The following is a 16,567-nucleotide window of genomic DNA, read 5'->3' as shown; positions in this document are numbered from 1 at the left end:
AACATCTTCCTAGCGGCTCTCCGGGAGCCCGCATTCGCCCTCCTTCTCCGGTAGAGAGAGTGTGCCTCATTCTTTAGAAAATGCAAGGCATTCCCGCGTTGATACACACTGCCTCACCAGATACTGTTCTATATGGACTGCACAACTTTAACCCGATTGTTTGGTATGTTGCGATTCAGAAGTGTTGATTTTCTGAGTGCTTGTGGTTCTCGATTCCATCAGCGAATCGTTTTACAACTTTGGCCTCCGGGAATAGGACAAGCCTTTTCAAGGCACTCTAAAAGTGATGATTCGGAGTTTTCAATTGATCTTCTATCGTGAAGGGAGTTCGTAGTTGCCTAGGAAGCAGCATTTTGTAACGAAGAACGTTGCCCCCGAATTCCGTCTTTGTATTACAGACCATTCGCTTGCAATAGTCAAACTAAATTGTAAGTTTCGGTGATCTGATAGTAAGAGATCCGCCAGCCTCTAAGCAACTCTAACAACTTTGTAGTGTAGATTATTAGGTAAACTACTCCACTTTTTCCCTGGCCCCATGAATATAGGGGTGGACCCTACTTTCGTGCTCATCAGATCTACTGAAGTGATAAAATCAAACAATTTCTCTCCTCAAGGATTGCATTTGCTACTGCCCCAACAAATATGCTGAGCGTCTCGAGCGTCGCCTGATTCTCCATATATAACCAGATGTCTTAGTTCTTGCGTCGGCGGAGTACACAAACAATCATAGGGTAAGTATGCAAGGCAAATATGATGTCTCTCTTCTTGCAATTAAACTGGTATTGTAAGTTGGCTGCAACTAGGAACAGAATTGGCAACCATACTCCACAAAAAATGTTGACATCAGGACACAGACTCTTGGTCCTATGGATCTTTCATCGTAAAGCATTCGAGCCCCCTTACCTGATCGAGTACCAGGTACCACGCGGTTATTTGAAATGCGCTTCAGCTCCCCCCACGACTTCCCGAGGCGTTCATACTTCGCCTCTACTATTCTGCGCCAAGTGCTTTTGGGGCGACCCACTCGTCGGCCATCTTAGGAGGCCAATTGTCGCCTCTATTTAATGTGTGACCTATCTACGGCTACTTCGGATCACATCGGATGATTCTCTGATGATACGACGTAGATAGGTATTGTCAAAAACTTGGAGCTTTTGTTTAACAGTGGAGTTCATCTTCTCTGTACTACTCCCATATAGCAACACAGAAAGAACACAAGTACAGAACAATCTCAACTTGATTTTAGTGATAAGATAACTGCATTTCCAAATTTTAGTCAGGGTAACGAAACCAGATATAGCGTTTTTAATGAGTCGGCCAACATTTAGTTCGTGCCGCCGTCGAAAGAAACCAAACTTCCTAGATATGCAAATTGATCGACGCTTTCGACTCTCTGCCCATTAATGCAGATAAGGAGAGTGCGATGACCTGTCAGACTAAGAACCTTGGATTTGTTGGTGTCTTGAGTCCGACTCTACTTGCCTCTCTTTCCAAATCCAGAGTCATTTAGCCAAGTTCCATGACCCAATGAGAGGACAAACAGAGGTCACCAGCGTAGTCGAGGTGTTTGAGGAAAGATGTCATCGTCCATTGAATTCTTCCACGTCTCCCGGAGAGGGCAGCAGGAAGAACGTTACCGCTAACAAGAAGAATAATATCGATGACAGGATGCAACTCTGACGGACTCCGGTTTGGACCTTAAAATCCTCCGAAATTTCATCTCAGTACAGCACGTAACATTTTGCGCAATCATATATCGTTCTGATAATAGCTTTTAGTTTCTCCGGATGCTCATTCTATGTAGAGTACTCCAGATACACTCCCTGGTCAGGTTATTGGCAGCTTCCTCGAAGTCGATTTGATATATTCCAGGATTATTTTAGCTATTATCTCTGCGATGACAGGGAGCGCACAGACACTACTCCAATTGTAATATTCTGAAAACATTGCGATCTGTAGCACATCCCGCTTTTCTTTTTTGTCATGGCGTACACTACACAGGCCCTTAGACCCCTTCCCTTCGTCGATTTGCTTCCACGAACCCTCAGTCAGCCAGATTTTATGACGCCCTTTCGGGACGTGGCCGACGACGTGTGCACGCCCAGAAAAAGAACATTTTTAATGGCGGGCCAATGCTCATCGATTTTTCACGCGGGTTACTCAATAGAGCTGCCGTTCGACTAGCAAGATGGCTCTTCCACTGTCGACCGACAGCTCGGTTGTACAAGCGGTCGATGTTGAACTTAACGGGTCGCAGCTTCCCAACCCTGGGACAAGTGGTGGACGCAACATGCAAGCGAACGTAAGCGACCATCAGATGGTAATCCCTTTCTAGGCCGATGTTAGTGCCTCTCTTGCTACGCACATCCAGAAGACAACTCCTAAATCTACTGCTCATCGGGAAGTGGTTGATCTGATTGCTCGTACTATAACGGTCAATTGAAACCCAAGTGACCTTATGGTAAGCTCTGTGCTCGAACAATGTGCCACCAATGACGAGGCGGTGGAAGTTGCACGAATCCATGAACCTCCTACCAATACCGCTAGGTTGCTCATAGAAAGCATACTTCTCCATTATATTGGAAGTGTCCGCTAGTCTTTAGCATTGTATAATTGCGACGCTCTTTAACCTGGACCGAAATCTAGCGGTTAGAAATCAGTCCCCCCCCCCCAGTCGGCTCCCAGGTCAAGAGAACAGCCATCAAAAGCAAGCCGACACCGGACTCGCATCTGCTACCGCTGGGCTTTCCAGAGTAGAAAAGCACAATGCTGTAAGTGGGAGAGGAGCACTTTCCAGAGACCCACCATTTTATTTCGCTTAGGCCCGAAATGTCCAGTTTATATCGCTAGAATTCCTGCTCAAGTTGGAGAAATCAAGCACTTTGACGCCCCTTGCTACAGTTGTCGAGGAGCGTGCGCACATTCCAGGATGCCAATTATAGTCTGTTTTTGATTACCAAAAGTCGTTACCGTGAGGTTACTTCTTATCCGAGGCGTTTAATGTCTCGGTGGCAGTAGAATTTCAAAATTTGCAGGTTGTTAGTCCAAAAATTTCCATCCATTTTAGTCGCCCCTTACGACAAGCAGGGAAGGCTTTGGCTTTGACTGCATTCTTAAGCCCCAACTTTCAGGGCCAAAATTAGTACCAGTTAAAGAATCTGCTGCGTCCAGTGTGGATTACACCGGGGTAAACAGCTTCTTCTCAACTTTTCACCGAAAGTCTCGCTTCCTTCGTCTGATTTCTCTGGATAACGTCACGCTTGGTGGTGTAGAAACGCCCATGTACTCATTCCGAAGAAACCGCCTTCTTTCGCATTCCGGAGAAACCGCCTTCCTTCGGGCTGCATGCGTCTTTTTCCACATATCGGTATTTGACGACTTGGGTCCACATTACCAGGTCCCGTCTTCCGCTTTTCCTGGTGGAGATGGAAGAGAGGGTTCTGGCAGACAATTCTGTAGACCACTCCCATTTGCTGCTGAAGTTTCCTTCAGCTGAGCCTTCCTCTCCCATTTTCTGGAAGAGCTAGGAAACAATATCATCGACAGGCCGGCCCTGGTCAAGTTTCCACTTTCCCTCATTTGGGCAGTTGCTGTATTATCCTTTCTAGTTGACCGATGTGAAGAGCATGTCTTTCATAGATTTCTCCATGGGGGAACATTCGATATCTGTGACTTTTTATCACTTGTCTTGGATATCCTTAGTGTAGTAGTAACCACTACAGGGTCCTCCACCACGATAAGGGTCTGATAAGGAGATTGGGTGCAATTTTGAATTCTATCCCCGCAGGCGTGGGAATTGGAATAAAAAGGGAGGCGACCTCGGTCTCAAAAGTGGAAATTGTGCTGGTCACCCCCTTAAAAATTATGGCACTGGAAATAGGGGATATTTTCATATCATCATGATAAATTTTGATTTGTCAAGTTCAGGAGCCAAGGAAAGGAAGCTGTTTGGCTGAAGAAAAAGCCTCACTTTTCTATCCTCCCTAAAAGCTCATAGTGGTCACTACTCCTTAAAATTCTAGGACGCCCTGAATAGAGGGTTATGTCCTATCATTGATAAGCTTGTAGCTTATTGATAAGGCAATCACAGTGACGATATGCAAAGAGTATTATGAGGGGGGTTAATGAAAAGAAAAAAACCCTTTTACGAGCCCCATAACCTTCACAGGCGTTAGAAAGTGGAAACCTTCATTTTAATTTCATTTCCTTTTTTATCCCCTCCATCTACAGGGGTCGAGCTGGCAAACCAAACTTTATCATGATGATACCAAAATAACCCCTATTTGCAGCACCATAACTTTTTAAGGGGGTGGCCTTCGCGAGTTTCCACCGTGGCTGAAGAAGGGGTACCTCTTTCCCACTTGAATAAATCCTGCACTCCCTCCGGAGATGGGGTTGAAAATCTAATCTTTCTCGAAATGTTTACTAAGACTGTAGTTTGCTATTGATGTCAAATGGAAAATTACCATTGTTGCGATAATTAACCCCATTAAAATTTGATGAAACGAGGGAAACCTGCCTCATTTTCAACTCTTTCCCAATGGTAATATTTGATCTAATTAACTTTCTTTGCAAGTTACATAGCTACAGAGGAGGAAACAAACATCCCTGGAATAGCTTCACTACTTAAAATTCAGTACCCATTAGTTGAAATGTTATCAAAAAAAAAAACCCTGGGTGTTGGGGTGACTTAACTACGAGAAAATTCAGTATCTGATTAGCGACTGAAGTGCCCTTATTTATTATCTTACTCAGTCCAATGAAAATGTTGAAATCGATAGTGCAAAGTGCAAGATAAACAATTGAAATTTACTAGAATATTTGAGAGTGCAGTTAAGTCCTCATGTTAAGAACAAACTGATTATGAGTCAGCTTGGAAACAGGTTGGGAACAATGTCGTTACTTTCAGATATTACCTGTTCGTAAGTGCAATCTAGTTATTGCCAAGGTGGCTTTACATTGCATTATATCATACTCTTTAACTGGATACTATCACTGATAACTTTATTAAAATTTTTGGGACACATATCCACGATGACTTCTCCTCTATTAAACGGCGTAAAATAAGACAACAAACCAAAACAGATTTAAGATTTCTTTAGAAAGTACTATCTTGAATCGTACTTCCCGCAGACATAAATATTTTCGCAATAAATATAAATTTGCCACAGAACAATAGTGTCCGTTCCGTTGATTTTCTTTTTCTGGGTAATCAAGTAATCTAGAACGACATTTGATTTCCTTTATCCTGGTTCGATAAAAACTATGCCCCAAACCCTAGATTATCATTATACGGTGGACAATAGATTTGTCAAAATTTTCAATTTACAATACCAGATAAGAAATCATTTATTTAATTCATGGAATAGAATTTTATCAATTAAGTTGAAGAAGATAATCCACGTTGTTTATTGTGCGATTTTCCGGCAGAATTAATCTTTTAACTGTGTTGGGATTTTTTCTCGCCAATGGTCAGTCTAAGGCAGAAATAGTTATCTAATCAAATTAAGGAAATTAATGCAACATTTTGAAGATAAGAAAATAAATGTAAAAACGAAAGAAGACAATAAGAAAGTAAGAAATTTTAGAAAACGGTTATTCATTTTTGATTCATGGAGAATCCGACATGATTGTAGCATCTAAGCAGTTGGCTGTTATGCTGAGGCTCGGATCATGCCCCAGTTATCAAAGGCCTCCACACAGGCGAACATCGGAAGACGGGTGGCGTAATCCGTTGGGAATGCCCAGAGCCGACGAGTCACATTGCAGTCAAGGACGCCTATGTGCTATCAAGATGATCAAGGGTTGGACGTCGAAACTGGTGTTCACCGGGATACGCTTTCGACCAGGCCTTATACTGGTGGACTGCGCGACGGAAGGCTCCGCAGAATGGGTTGAAACCATAGTTCCTAGATTGGCAGGCAGGGAAGGGGTAGAACTGTCAACATGTGCTGGGGATGATATACCAGGAGCCCACATGGTGACAGTTTTTCTGCCAAAGGCCGCAGCAATAGAAACGGAAGACCTTATGAGACCCCTAATTGCTCAGAATGAAGATCTCCATACTCGATTATGGAGAGTCTTCAGAAGCAATGTGCAGGGCAAGGGTAAACTCTTCACGATTGGGGTAGATGACCGATCCCTGGAGGCAATTAAACGTCGGAGTTGTCATATCAACTACCGATTTGGCAACATACCCGTGCATGTGCACAAGGAAAAGCCAAGGAAAGAGACCTCGGAGGAGGCATCGGGTGAAAAACTTACCGAGGTCCCTGAAGAAGTCGCGGAAGCCATAGAGGCGGAAAGAACTGGATCAACCAGGGAAATAGAGTTGCTGCCCAGTGAAGAGCAGAAGCTGGACGACCTAGACCTAGGACTCCTAGGGCTCGGGGTGGACAGCAACGCGCAGGAAAGCGCCATGTCGGAGAAGGAGGGTGACACTCCGACAGTGGAGAAGAGCTCCAAACAATAACGGAGCCAATGGCCAGCATTAAGATAGCCCAGATAAACCTCCACCATGCGAGAGCTGCATCTGCAATGATTGCAAGGGCAAATTCTAAGGAGAACATTGGAATAGTGCTGGCTCAGGAGCCCTGGGTTTACCGGGGGCAGATTCGCGGTCTGCAAGGAGGAGACATGCAGGTAATTTGGGACTCCTCTTGTGAAAAATCAAGAGCTTGCATAATTCTCAAACGAAATTTAAAATACATATGTCTTTCAGAGTTCTTAACCGGGGACCTTGTGGCTATCCAAGTCTCATTGGAAGCCTTGGGAGCCTTGGGAGCACTCGAGAGGCAGTTGTAGCATCGGGATACTTCCCAGGAGACGAGAGCCGGGCTCCACCGGAACAAGTCGCAAAGCTGACGGAGTATTGCCAGGAGAGGGCGTTACCACTTCTTCTCGGCTGCGATGCCAACGCCCGCCACGAAGTCTGGGGAAGCAGCGACACTAATCGTAGAGGTGAGTACCTTCTCGAATTTATTCTTAGCAATAAGTTAGAAACATACAACGTAGGGAACACTCCAAGATTTGTGACCAGCACCAGACAAGAGGTACTAGATATAACTCTAGGAAATACCCTAATGAACGGGATGGTCAGGAATTGGAGGGTGTCGGATGAACCCTCAATGTCTGATCACAGGATAATCAGATTCGACATTGAGGGTAACTCCGAAATAAAAAGAATAATAAGGAATCGCTAGAGAACGGATTTGGAATCCTACACAACGCACCTGAGCAACAACATTGCCCACCTTCAAGGGGGCGGTGACATCAGGAGCGAACTGGAATTAGAAACGGTGGTGGAAAAACTCAACACAATCGTCATTGACGCATATGAGGCCAGCTGTCCGGCCAAGACAGTCAAGTCATCAAGGGATGTACCCTGGTGGAACAAGAACCTAGCCAGAATGAGAACAGAGGTACGAAAACTCTTTAACCGGGCAAAACAAACCCGGGACTGGCGGAGGTATAAAAATGCACTGACTGCGTATAGCAACGCGATCAGGGAAGCAAAACGGAACAGCTTTAGGGAATTCTGTGAAGGGATTGAACAGATCAAAGAAGCAACCAGGCTGTACAAGGCTGTAGCCAAAGACGGGGAATATCCTCTGTCTGCTTGAAAAAGGAAGATGGGACATTCACCGAGAATGAGGACGACAGGGTACACCTGCTTCTCAGAACTCATTTCCCGGGGTCCTACCCCTCGGCGGAAGGCGATAACAATCTGGCTGACACCCCAACAACGAATTAAAGGGGAAGGAAAGAGAGCTGGAAACTAGCAAAAGAGGTATGCTCAGAAGCTAGGCTAAGATGGGCAGTGGGAACTCTCAAACCAATGAAATCTTCCGGAGTAGACGGTATTTTCCCAGCACTTATCCAGAGAGGCCTAGGAATTATCTTAGAGTCTCTTCTGAGGGTGGTAAGGGGGAGCATAGCACTGGGTTACATACCAAGGGCATGGAGAAGGGCAAAAGTGATCTTTATTCCGAAAGCGGGTAAAAAGGATCCTTTTCACCCTAAATCTTTCAGACCAATCTGCTTAACATCGTTCGTACTCAAAACGGTGGAGAAGGTCATAGACAACTATATTAGAACTAACGTTCTAAAGCGTAATCCCCTACATCACTGTCAACACGCTTACCGGGCAGGACGGTCAACGGAAACTGCTCTGTATCGGCTGACAGAGGTACTACGGGACGCCAGAGAAACAAAAGAAATTGCACTGTGCGCGTTTTTGGATATCGAGGGAGCATTCGACAACACATCGCACACAGAGATATAAGATGCGCTGAGCCGAAAAGGAGTTGGAAACACTCTGGCACTCTGGACGGGCAAAATGTTAGAAAGCAGGCAAATAGAGGTACAAACAGGTATAAATTCTATTATCATGAACACCACTCAAGGCTGTCCACAGGGTGGAGTACTATCGCCGCTGATGTGGAGTATGGTAGTGGATGAACTATTGGACGGGTTAACTAATATGGAATACAAGTCCAGGGCTACACGGACGACATTGTTTTAATCTGTAGGGGCAAATATGAAGATATCCTATGTGATAGAATCCAAACTGGATTAAGGGTTACTAGTGCCTGGTGCAGGAAGGTGGGACTGCGGATCAACGCAACCAAAAGCACCATAGTACCATTCACTAGGAGGCGTAAGCTGGATCACTTGAAAGCCATAACATTACATGATATGGAGGTGAAACGAGAAACAGAGGTCAAATATTTGGGAATCACGCTAGACCAAAAATTACTCTGGAAGGCAAATGTCGGAAACACTTCTCGGAAAGCCACGAGGGCTCTGATGACTTGCAGATCCATAGCAGGAAAAAAATGGGGTTGCAGCCCGAAGATACTACTTTGGATATATACTGCAATAGTAAGGCCAATGATTACCTATGGAGCGGTAATCTGGGCAGAAAGAACCGAACTCAGCACACAAGCCAGGTAATTACATAAGCTTCAAAGGCTGGCTTGCGTGTGTATCAGTGGGGCAATGAGGACATGCCCAACGGCATCCCTGGAGGTCCTTCTGAGATTAACCCCTCTCCATTTGCACATACAGATGCAGGCAAGGAGATCAATATTCAGGATAGACGGTAGTATGAGTGAAGCGGGGAGCTGCCTAAATCGAAGGAAGATTGATATCCTTTCTAGGCGGTATCCCTAATTACCGATACCGAGGGACAACATGACAACGAGGTTTCACTTCGATAAGAAGTTTGAAACACGTTGGAGTAACAAGGCAAACTGGGAGAGCGTGGCTGCGACATACGGCATAAACCAGCAACTGATTACTTGGTACACTGACGGATCCCTCACAGCAGAGGGAGCGGGTGCCGGTGTCATTGGTCCAAGGAAAATGTACTTTGAGCCAATGGGCAGGTACACTAGCATATTCCAGGCGGAAATTTACGCCATAGACAAATGTGCCTCCTTTAATCTGCAAAGGAACTACAGGGGGCAGAACATAGCTATTCTCACCGATAGCCAAGCAGCGATCAAGATACTTAGGTCCAACCAGGTGAACTCTAAACTAGTATGGGAATGCCTTGAGAGACTGAATACACTCGGCTCGTCCAACAAGGTCTGGATACTTTGGTTTCCAGGCCATGCTGGGTTGTAAGACAACGAGGCAGCAGATGGACTAGCGAAGAAGGGATCAGGGATGCCTTTACACGGGCCAGAACCCTTCTGTGGAATTGGAAACGGTTTCATGGCTATGAATCTAAGAAACGAAGAGAAACGGTTGAGGGAACTGTATTGGGCGGGCCTACCAGGGATGGAGCAGTCCAGGGTGCTTATTGGGAGATACGAACCCATGCGTACAAAGGATTGCTTAAACCTCACCAAAAAGAACCTCCGAATCATAGTGGGAATTCTCACTGGTCATTGTCGGCTGAACTATCACCTAGGGAAGCTAGGGATATCTACGGACACTGCCTGCAGGTTTTGTGAGGAGGAGGACGAAACCTCTATGCACGTCCTGGGACAGTGTCCGGTACTTGTGACGGTACAGATGCAAAGCTGAAAGATCTGGAAGTGGGGAACATACTAAAGTTCCTAACGGTTATAGGCCTACTTGAGATACTATGATCAATAGGCACACTATAACCAGTAAAAGGGGCACAATATTTCTTCAAGGACGTGGTGCGACTTTCCCTTAACAGGATAATAATAATATTGTGCTATCACTGTTTTAGGTTGTACTATATATAGACCAGCAGAACTTTTGGAGGAGCTTCCACTAGTTTTCAAATATTACATGAATAATTTCTGGCGTTGCAGATAGGGAGCACTGATGCTCTTCTTAATATGTGACCTACCCAACATCAGGTGCCTTATACTGGAGTCCCAATCGTCGAGTCTTAATGTCGAGTCTGACTATCATGTTATCCGGCAAAGTGGGATCTCCAGCTGTCTTTAATTCCTGACCACCCTTTCATTAGGGTATTCCTTAGAATCATGCTGGGCAGGAAGGTTCTAGCCTATTGCTAACGATAGGATTTTCTATTAGTGTCACAGTTAAAGAAAAGTGATAGCACCTTCCTCCCGCAGATCTTCACTAGTCTAATACCTAATTCCGGTTGGATTTGATCGTCGTGAATTCCTCTTGGGAACTAGGTCGACGCGTTGATTACCTATAGAGTTCCACTCCGACTTCTAAAGATTCTAGGTTTTTCGCTAGATGAATCCCAAATTACCTTCATATTCCCTCCTTGCAGACCACGAGTATGCGCTTGATATGCCCATGGTTCGTGAGCTTGCATTATTCTAATGTTGTCCTTGGAAATTGTCATTGCAATTATTGCAGATGCAGCATGTATATGGTGAATTGGGCTCTCTTTATTATGGCCATTAGCTCCATTAATACTCTTTTTCAATGTGGGAGTATCATCCCCCTCCTCCGTCATAGCATTTCTCTTGTGTATGGTTGTTCCCCTTGAGCCTTTGAAGATCAAAGTCTAGGTCGTCCAGCTTATCCTCAGACCGACAGTAGCCCTACTTTTCTACTTGATGCTGGCCCTTCAGCTTCTATGGCTTCAACGGTTCCCTAGGGACTCTTGGTAAACTTGTCACCTGTTTTGTCCACTGAAGTTTCCGCGGTTTGTGCATATGCACAGGGATATTGCCTAATCCGTAATTGGTGAGATAGTTGCGACATTTAATTGCCACAGGGGATCGGCTATCTACCCCGATCTGAGGCTTCTAAAGGCTTTCTAAAATCATGTATGAGAATCAAAAGGCCTAGAAGATTTGAGATTTGGAAGATCGCTGCAGCTTTCAAAAGGTAGAATGTCGCCATGTGTGCCCTTTTTATTTCACCTCCAGCACGTGTTGGCAATTCTGCTCAGTTGCAGACTGGAGATTTGAGAACTAGGAACCAAAGCCATTTTCCCCTGTCCTTTGTTGTGCACTCTACCTGTATAAGGCCTAGTTTGAAGCGTATGCTGGTGAAAACGAGCTCTATACTTCATCACCATCACCGTGGGAACTACGTCTCCTCCTCATTGGTGTTAATATTTGCTCTGGAAATAAATGCAGTAGTATAGCTTTATCAAGGACCTTAGTTAGTTGCGCCCTTCGCAATAGCCACAAATTGAACTTAGCTCCACTGCTTAGGTTAGGTTTTAAGGTTTTGGATAAAACAAAACCTTGTTCAAATCGGTTTACAGTCGGTCTGTCCGGCTTTTTTTTGGTTGGGGGAATATCATCATTGACACACATTTGAAATTGAGGACAAGTATGTCGGACTCTTACCGCCTAAAACCTGCCATATTTTCTCCACACTTTCCCCGCGGGACTATCGTTCTGGTATTGCTTCGCAGAGCTGTTCAGCTATTAACTGTCCACTCTACATGAGCTGCTACCGCTTTGGGTTGTGTTAATTGTATTAGATTCCCTTCTGTGTCTGCGTTCCGCTACTGTTTTTTTTAATCGCCTGTGGATCCGTTTCACCATTGTAACTATCGTGTTCCATGCTGTATTCGATTGCACCATGTACTTCCCAGAGCTTTCAAATCTTGGGCAGGTGAAGAAAACGTATTCTGTATCTTCGGCTGCACCTTCACACGTAGGAAAATTGGATGATTCATCGAGGCCGTAGAGAGAGTAGAGGTAATTCCTGCATCCATCGTGTCAGGTTAAAAACAGAGTTAAATCGTTATTCGTCTCACTGTGGTTTCGCATAGTCCACATACTTGTAGGATAAGCCTATGTGACCAGCCGCCACTCTTTGCTCATGCTGTTTGACACGCGGCTAATGCCCTCATTCACTCATTTTATTTTGGTTTGGTTTGTTTCCTGCTTTTCGTACAGATCGCGGCTTGCTTCCTCGACTAAAGTGTCCACTGGGATCATCCTCGCAATTACGCATGTTGCCTCATAAGATGTTGTCCAATAGGCGCGACATGTTTGGATAATATTTAGCCGATAGAAGCTGTCTGCGATTTGTAATGAACCAATAGGAATTGCGACGGTCAAACCAAAACCTTGAGCAGCCGAAGACGACCTATAGGGAAGAGCTATCCTAAAAACCTAAAAAGTTGGCGAAATTGACTGCGATGGTCCGTTCGAAAATGCTGAAGCTCCACCGAAGCACTCGGTCGATACTCTGTGCTAGCCAGGTTCGGGAAAGTGGGGGGTCCTTTGAGCACTCCAATCCCTCCTTGTTATCATACAAAATTCGCGTCTCTATACCAGTGCGTGGGTTGGCACCGGATTTTCAAAATAACCGTACAAACATAGGGATTCGCGTAAGCTTAACAAATTAAACCAAAACGTGAGCTAAAACCTGGAGAATGAAAATTAAAAAAAAAACGACGGCTTGACCGCGTACGTGGAGCGCTGCGATCGAGGAGGAGAGATCCACGACGGATCACAATCTTCATCCCTGTTTCTTCTGCCTCAGATGTTTATTGAGACGTGGCCGCTGAGCTTCCTTCCCTTCCTTGACATCGTCAGGCCATTATTCGGGAGGGTCTTCCTAAATTTTTAACTCCTTTATCAAGTTACTATAACTTCTGGATGGCCAAAATGCCATCCCAACCTCAAAAAAATTTGCCACATGTGTACAGCATAATGTCTTCCTACCGTGCTTATTATGGAAGAAACAACAATCGAATTGCTCCCCATTGCAGAGAATTAGATAATAAATGCAAACAAAAGAATTCAATCCTCGTTTGGAATCAGAGAATAAAGTGAGGATGAATCATTGAGGACGAAACGGAACAGCATATAGCCGACTACCTCCACATTCCATCAAGGGTTCATCTGACCCGTCACTTCATTTAGGGACTTTCTTAGGGACATCTTCTAGAGTTATGGCCTGAGAATATCAAGGAAGCGAGGGAGCCGCAGGTATAGCACCTCAATAAACATGTGAGGCAGAAGAAATAGGGATCGAGAATATGATCCGTCGTGGATCTCCCCTCCTCGATCGCGGCACTTGAGTCCGAAGATTTACGGCTCCACGCGAGCAGTTGAATCGTAATTTATTTTTTAACTTTAATTTTTCAGGCTTTAGTTCGCGTTTCGGTTGAACTCGTTAGGCTTGCGTGAATCCCTATGTTTGTGCGGTTATTTTCAAGATCCGGTGTGGACCCACGCATCGGTATAGACACGTGAATTTTGTATAATGACACGTGAAGAATGGGAGCGCTCAAAGGAGCCGCCACCCTCCACATTTTCGAATCTGACTACCACAGAGCCGTGCGAGCACGTATCGATGGAGTCCTTTGATGGAGCTTTAAGATTTGTGGGCAAACCTTCAAGGGGTTGTCAACTTCTTTAAGGTTTTAGGTAGCTCTTCCTTCTACGTCGCGTCCGGTCACTGAGATGGTCGTCTGATCATCGTTTTTTCATTATAAATTGTTCGATTTTTTTCACCGATGTCTTCACTGGTGCCGCAAATAAAAGAAGCATATAAAAGAAGCTGACGATTCGTGATAAAAGTATTCGTCGGGTGTGTTTCGGGACGCCTATAAGTAGGGTTTAAAGCTCAGCCTGGAGTCGAAATTTACACTCAAGTATTTGGGCGATGACTGAAAACGAAGGGTATGTGCACCGATACTAATCTGAACAGTTTTCTGTTTCTATCACTTTGAAAAAAGTACCGAACTCAGCTTATGCTCGCAAGTGAAGTTTGGATGTTATGACCATTCCGACGTCACCTGCGAATCTGACAGCAATGGCTTGCTTAGGTACTGGGAGTTATAGAACGCGACCATAAATTATCTTCCATAGCAGAGGACCCAGAACAGACTCCTGTGGAATTCCGACCGTTATATAGTACGTTTTGGACCCTTTGTCCCAATTGGAAAGTAAATTCCATTGTCGGAAGTAGTCGAAGATTGCACCTAATATATATTTAGGGTTTGTGCCGCGATGAGCGCTTTGATGATGCGGTTGCCTTTGATAGAATTGAATGCGTTCTTGATGTCGGGAGTCACCAGTGCGCAGTCTTTCACTTCGTCAAAGGTTTTCTGGCTAGCTCAATAACCAGTTTGGTAGCATCAACTGCTGACCGAGCCTTCCGGAAGCCAATCTGATAAATAACGGCCACTATCAATTATTTTGTATAGCCGATTATAGATTATCCGTTCGAGAACCTTACCTATTGTATTCAAAGGACAGATAGGTCTATAGGATGTTCGTTCATCCATCGGCTTACCTGGCCTCACGATCAATACTAGCTTTTGTACTGCAGGGAAGGACCCTTTCTTTATTCAGTCTGTGAACATCTGCGCGATCATGTTTGGCACCAATCTAATTGCCAGTTTCAGCGGCTCCATTAATATCGGAGACTGCTTTATCCCGGACTCTTCTAATTGCGTCCAGAACTTGGTCTGCGGTTACTAGAGGAGTGTCTTCACCATTCATTGGCATCGTTGGGACGGTAGCTTCCTGATATTCAGGAAATAATGTCGAAATTACCTCACACAGCAATCTAGGGCACATAATAAGAGAGGACCTTTTATCTTTCATTGTCGACATAATTGAGTTGTAAGCATCTCTCCGTGGGTCTGAATCTGCCTGATCATTGAGCCGCTTAAAATAATACTTTCTACTTTTAGTTAAGGCCACCGCAACATTTTGCGCTCGTATTTATACTCAAGGTGTCATTGTTCATATTCTGGGGTATTTCTTCGGCGTTGACTTCGCCTTCTGGTTTTTAGCTATTCCGTTCGGCATTTTGTTATTTAATTGTTTCAATAGTAGTTGGGATTGCGCTTCTGAGTGTATGCTCGTCGTGGCATGGAAGCACCTCATGCTCGATATATCTGTTGGGGAAGCTGCGGCGCCTTATCTACCGCTCCAGTAAGCTCAGTATTCCACAATAGTACCTCCAGAAATGAATCCTCATCGAGTGATCTTGGTGATCATCCAGATTCTCGTCAGTTTAGATGAGGATTTATTATTCTGGGCCGCTTATCAATGGGGATATATAGCCTGATAGTAACTATGCGTATACTCTTCGCTTATATGTCAGGGTAGATGCTTGACCAGCGAGTCACTTACGGAAGTTAGATCCATGATGGAGCCTAGTTGTTCACACCTAAACGTGTTTGTGTTTCCGACATTAGCCAGTGTGATACTTAGGCAGAAGAACACCTCGTGTAAAATTCTGTCTCCCCCTGTCTTCTTTTTTGAGGATTTTTTTTCCCAATAAAACCAGGCAGGAGTACGAACTTCTGCCGCTTACGGGCTACTAGGAATATACCCTCCGACATGCACGCTTCGACCAACTCAGCGAACATGTCCGGTTTGGATTTTACAATAAGCTTAAGGACCTTTTTTTGTACACCTTCCAGTTCCGAGGATATACTGTCACCTATTCTGCCGCAAATTTCCAGCAGCTCGTCTCTGGTGACTGGTGGAATTGCTGCCACATTCACAGGCTGCTGGAAGCTTTCCGTATCTCACTCATACTGGGGGAATAACCCCTTAATGATTTTCAGCAAGCGGGTAGGGCACGTGATCTGTGTAGATGAATGTAGATGAACGTCCTATCACAATTTTATAGGCGGTCTCCCACGGGCTTACGCCCGCTTCAGAGCAGAGTTTAATTGAAAGCTGGTCAGATAACCATTCCACTAGCCTGGCCTTTTACTAGGGAGTAAACACCTCGTAGGCATGGACGCGTCACACACTTTGGCGATGCATTGTGCCTCATGAACAGATCTTTCTGTAGACGTGCCTATTGTATTAGGTTGGTCTAACGACACTTCCATGAAAATCTACTCATCTAAAGCTTTCGCAGACCAGCCTGAAATCATTCTCGATTTCGGGAATAATGATTCTTTACCCTGTGGCTCCGCACATAGCGCAAAGAAGATTGCCTGGTGATCGCTGTGGGTGTAGTGTTTGCTGACGCATCATGACATACCACGCAAAAATGCAGGGCTGACAAAGGTTAGGCCTATAGCAGAGCCAGACCTCGCTTTCCGAAAGATGTTTAGAACACCTTCGTTGGCCAGAATCATATCTACTTGGGCAAAAGCTTCTGATAAACTACGCTCCTTTGGGTTTGATTCTCCGCTACCCCAATCAAAAATCTAAGC

This window comes from Hermetia illucens, chromosome 1, assembly GCF_905115235.1.
Source record: "Hermetia illucens chromosome 1, iHerIll2.2.curated.20191125, whole genome shotgun sequence".
In the NCBI taxonomy this organism is placed as follows: domain Eukaryota; kingdom Metazoa; phylum Arthropoda; class Insecta; order Diptera; family Stratiomyidae; genus Hermetia; species Hermetia illucens.
The sequence above is the reverse complement of the archived record's forward strand: the minus strand, read 5'-3'. Positions refer to the sequence as shown.